The sequence below is a fragment of the Camellia sinensis genome, chromosome 6 (assembly GCF_055761805.1).
Source record: "Camellia sinensis isolate YWXY chromosome 6, ASM5576180v1, whole genome shotgun sequence".
Classification (NCBI taxonomy): domain Eukaryota; kingdom Viridiplantae; phylum Streptophyta; class Magnoliopsida; order Ericales; family Theaceae; genus Camellia; species Camellia sinensis.
Window position 1 is genome coordinate 105298452 of NC_138966.1, and position 5240 is coordinate 105303691.

A 5240-nucleotide genomic window follows, 5' to 3' on the forward strand; every position below is an offset into this window, starting at 1 on the left:
CGGAGTTGGTGAGGGAAACAACGGAGAAAGTTGAGCTTATCCGTAAAAGGTTCGTTACAGCCCAGAGTCGCCAAAAGAGTTATGTTGACCGTAGGAGGAGGCCTTTGGCATTTGAGACGGGTGATCACGTTTTCTTGAAAATATCACCTAGGCGGGGTTTGATGAGGTTTGGGAAGAGTGAGAAGTTCTCCCCTCAATTTATCGGTCCCTTTGAGATCCTTGAGAGCATTAGGGAGGTTGCTTACCGTTTAGCTTTGTCGCCGCAGTTGTCCAGAGTGCATGACATGCTTCATGTTAGTATGCTTCGGAAGTACGAGCTGGATCCATCGTACGAGCTGGATCCATCGTACGTATTAGATTGGACCGACTTAGAGGTAGATGAGGATGCCTCGAATGAGGAGAGACCGGTACAGGTCTTGGATAGGCGGGATCAAGTCTTGCGAGGCAAGACTATTCCCTTGGTAAAGGTTTTGTGGAAACATCACGGAGTGGAGGAAGCCACTTGGGAACGTGAGGTAGATGTCCATGAGAAATATCCGGACTTGTTTGTAAATGTTTAATCATGTATTGGGATTTTGTAATATTGATGAACTTTAGGAGCATTAATATGTCTTACGTTGTAAAACATTGTGAATGTTTTAGTTTATGGGAATATTATGGAACTTGCCTTGTAATGGAAGTTTATTTTAACATTGCATATGTTAACTCTGTTTTAGAAATGCAAATATAATTTCGTCATTGAATTTGTTTTGTGATGCATGTTGATAATTCATGTTGGAGATTATGTTGGAAGTTTACCTCTTGAATAGAGATGGAATGACCAGTAATCGGTCAAGTTGTTGAATTTTACATTGTAATAATGTTGGTAATTGAGAAAACATGTTTTTGAAAAACTTGTACTTAATTTCAGGGTCGAAATTCTTTAGGGAGGGGGGGGTTATAGCGATCCCGGTTTCTCTTCCTTTGATTGTTGTAATTCCGGACTTTGGTTCCGTGGAGTTGGTGGATGTATATCTTGTTGTTATCCTTTAATTCCATGTGCTTGAGTTTTAGGATGCATTGGGCGTGTTTCAAACAAGTTGGTTGAGCTTTAGTCCCATTCCTTGTTGCCCGGATTTTTGGTGGTACGCTCGAGCGGGTCCTTTTGCACTCGAGCGGAGTTTGATTTTTGGTTGTCCGCTCGAGCGAGTCTTCTTGCGCTCGAACAGGGTTTACACACTCTCAGCATTTCGTGCCTCTGCAAAACTTCTGCAGGTGTGTTTTTCACGCTCGAGCTGTTTTCCTTACGCTCAAGCGGGTAGCGCTCGAACGGGTATCTTGGCGCTCGAGCGGGTAGTTCATTGTCTATAAAAATTCTGGAAAAGGGAAATCTACGCTCGAGCGGCTTTCCCTTTGCGCTCGAGCGGGTGTATTTTGCAATTGTGTCTTGGCGCTTGAGCGGGCATCTTTGCGATCGAGCGTGTCCAGTTTTTGTGTCTGACGCTCCAGCATCCTATTCTCCGCTCAAGCGGGTCATACGTATATCAGTAGACAGCAGCGGGATTACACTTCATTTTTTCATCTCTCTCTTTTTCAAAAACCCTAGATCTGAGCTCTCTCTCCCTCTAAACAACTTCTCTCTAGGGATTGATCTACTTCTAGTGAGTTTCTAACTGTAGACACCCCATTTTTCACCGACCTTAAGACTCTGACGTCACCGATTGAGCGCTTGGTGATGATGCATATTGTGCTCGTTCTGAGGTTTCAGAGTCTCGGCTGCGAGCCTTGCCTCCGGACTTTGGAGCTCTTTTGTGCTTTGCCTCGATTTGCGAACCAGGTCTTGTTTTCTCTGTTTTCTCTTCTCGAAGGGAGGAAGAGGTCTCGTAGACCGTCTCTCACTGGCCGTAGGCTACGTTTCGTGGCCGTAGGCCATTTTTTCCGTTTGGAGACTAGTTTTCGGTTTTCGGAGCCGTCGGTCGTGTGCCTTGATTCGGGACTGCTTAACTACCTCCATTTGCTCCGGTTTTGGGCACACACCTTGTTTCCTCTCTTTTGAGGGACACTGTGGCCCGAGAGACCACCTTCGTGGTCATACGCCATTTCCGGTGTCTAACAGCCTGCTTTCGGGGCCCCAGACTACGCGTTTTGGCCCCCAAACCTTCGTTTTGCATCCGTCTTGGTCCATTTTTGGTAGGGACCCTATTTTCATTGCTAGGGAGGTGGTAGTATGGTGGGAGGCCACCTTTTCCCCTTGGAAACCAGCTTTCTCTTTTTCTTTCTCCTAAAACCGATTTTTCTGACAGAAAGTTGGTTTTTTCTCACTTTTGAGCCACAATTTCTGGTTTTTCATACAACCATTGTGTTGTGCTCATCTGGGAGGCCACCAATATGGGTAGGCCGACCAGTAATTCTTCTTGGCCCTTTTGAACCTTGCCAAAAAGCTGATTTTTCTCTCTCCTGGGTCACATTTTCTGGTTTTCCACCATACAGCTGTGTTGTACTCATCTGGGAGGCCACCAATATAGGTAGGCCAACCACCTTTTTGAAAGTGACTTTTTTGACCTGGCTGGCCGACCACAAAAAGTGGCTGGCCGACCACCTGAACCTTTTGACCTGGTCGGCTGACCAGGGCAAGTGGCCGGCCGACCACCTGAACTGGTCGGCCAGCTTTCTCCTTTTTTGTCTCATTGAGTGTAAGCCAGCTGTGCCAGCTGAAAGCCTCAAAATGCATCCTACATACACGTGTATGGAGGATGTTTAAGCTAGCTTTGAAGCTTCTTGGAGAAGCTTTAGAGCTTCTCTTCTATAAAGGAAAGGTGCCTCTTCCATTACAAGGGTTCCAAGATTAGTGAAGGCTTATACATACACCTCTCCCTATATCTCTCTATTCCAAGCTTCAAAACACCCTTGTTCTTGCACCATTGCTCTACACCTCCTAGCACAACACCTCCACCATCACTCTAAGCAATTTGGGGCTGGTTTTTAGAGATTGAAGGTGTGTTATTTTGGTCCAGAAGCTGCTGGTCCCTTTGGCTACAAGGGTAAGTCTCTATTTTTCCCATTTTGACATTGTTTTGCTCCATAGTTTAGCTCTATTTGCAAACATTTCCGGGTTTCGTCTTAAACTGAAAAGTTTCTTATTTTGAGCTCCTCTTGAAGTTTGATTAAGGATACTTTTATGTTTGAGGTCATCTACCTCCTTGTATGCTCCATCCCTCTTTGTAGGCTTATTTTGCTTCCTATCTTAGCCTTACTTGCAAGCATTTTTGAGATTTGTCATAAACTAAAAAAAGTTTCCTTTTGATCTTATAAACATATTTACTTAAGGTCATTTTTCTGTTGGGGGTCATCTATCCCCTTTCATGCTTCATTTCCTCATGTTTTGAGCTATGCATTTGAGCATTTGCATTGGCCTTGGTTTGGCCTTTTAGCTACTAAAATCCAGTGGATGTTCAGTGGCTTAGATACGTCTTTGAGCTTCAAAATCATAGAGGGGTGACCCTCTCATCCCTTGTTTTCTTTACTAGCTTTATTGGCCTTCCAAAGGACCCCCATTTTTCATGCTTTGAATTCTTGTTTCAAGCCATTATTTGTGAGTTTTTAGGTCTATCTTAACTCTGTCCAGAGCCCCTTTGGCCATATTTTGTGTCTATCATGCATGTGTGGAGCAATCCTCCTCAAGGCCTTTCAAAGGGGCTTTCATTTGCATGCTTCATTGACCCATTCCAGGGCCTTTTTGGTGGGTTTTAGGACCCTTATAACCTATTTCCAGAGTTAGTTTTTCCATTTGGTGTGTCCGTCATATACGTGTGGAACAACCCCTTGCATGGCCCTCCAAAGGAGCCCCTCATTTTTGTATGCATTGACTGAGTTTCAGTGGTTATTTGGGCATATTTTAGCATACCATGTTGCTATTTTTGGCTGGTTTGGTGACCTCTCTTGTGCTTCATATATATGTAATGTAAACCATGCTTACTAGCCTATGTTGCATGTTGTTTTAGCCCTTCATGTTAGCACTTTTTGGCCATGCTTAGAACTGATTTGGTGCATGTTTAGGACTTCCTTGGCTCTGTTTTCATGCCTTATGGTCAAATAATGCTTTCTTTGCATACTTGTGGTTCAATGCATTTGCCTAGTTTTGAGTTTCGGGGCTTGTTTCGTGCATTGGGTGACATGTTTCCATGATTTGGGACCATTGAGCATCTTATTTCAGAGCTGAAAATTGCATGTTTGTATGCCATCTTTCATCCCTTGCCATGCTTTGGTAGAGTGGCATTTGATGCCTTAGGATCGGTCCCTTGCATCGCGCATGTTTGCATGTGTTTCGGTTGTCTCATTTCCATCATATGGCCACTGATTTGAGTGTGGCTGAGGTCCACTCATATTGGTTTAAGTCCACCTTGCATTGTGTATGCCATGTTGCAATGTGTTGTGCATGTTATGTTGTCATTCCTCGCATTGTGTATGCTAGGTTGTTAGCAGCATTGAGTATGCCATAGGTTGTTAGTCGCATTTAGTTCATGAGCATTATGCATGCCATGTAGTGTTAGCATTGTATATGCTAGGTGCATGTTTGCATTTTCATCCCTTGTATGTTTGTGTCATTCAGTGGCATTGCATCTAGGATTGCATGTTAGAATTGCATTCATGCATATCATGCATATTGCATTGTGTTTGGAGTAGGGTTTAGTCCAAACATGGGAAACGAGGGACGTTTCGTACTCCAAGTGACGAAACATGTCTCAATTCCCGGTCGCCGACACTCCGGGTTATCTATGATAGAGTTTAGGCCTTATTGCGTTCATATGTGCATTCATTTCACAACGAGTCATGCAATTCGATTCCTCGGCCATCATGCATCGAGATACGCGGTTGGTGGCACGAGGATCGAGGACTACACTCCCTAGAACTTGTGCAATGACGGGGAGAGTGGTCGTCCACATATGTGTTGCAAATACCTTGCTTTCTCTTTCTCTTGCCTTTGTTGCAGAAAAACCAGAAACTGGAGGCAAGAACTGGTCGGCCGACCAGCTTTTCTGGCAGGCCGACCACCCCTTTTGGTTTTTCCCACATAAACTGGTCGGTGGGTGGTCTCTAAGCCCAATAGCTGATCGGTGGCCCTCCCACACCTTCCCAGAGTGGAGTTTCAGCCTCTCGGAGCTTTGTGCAAGTTTCTGGATTCAATTGCAAACAAAGGCGAGTCAAGGCATCGTGATAGAATTTACCGACAAGGCAAATTGAGCATGCATACACCCTCCATC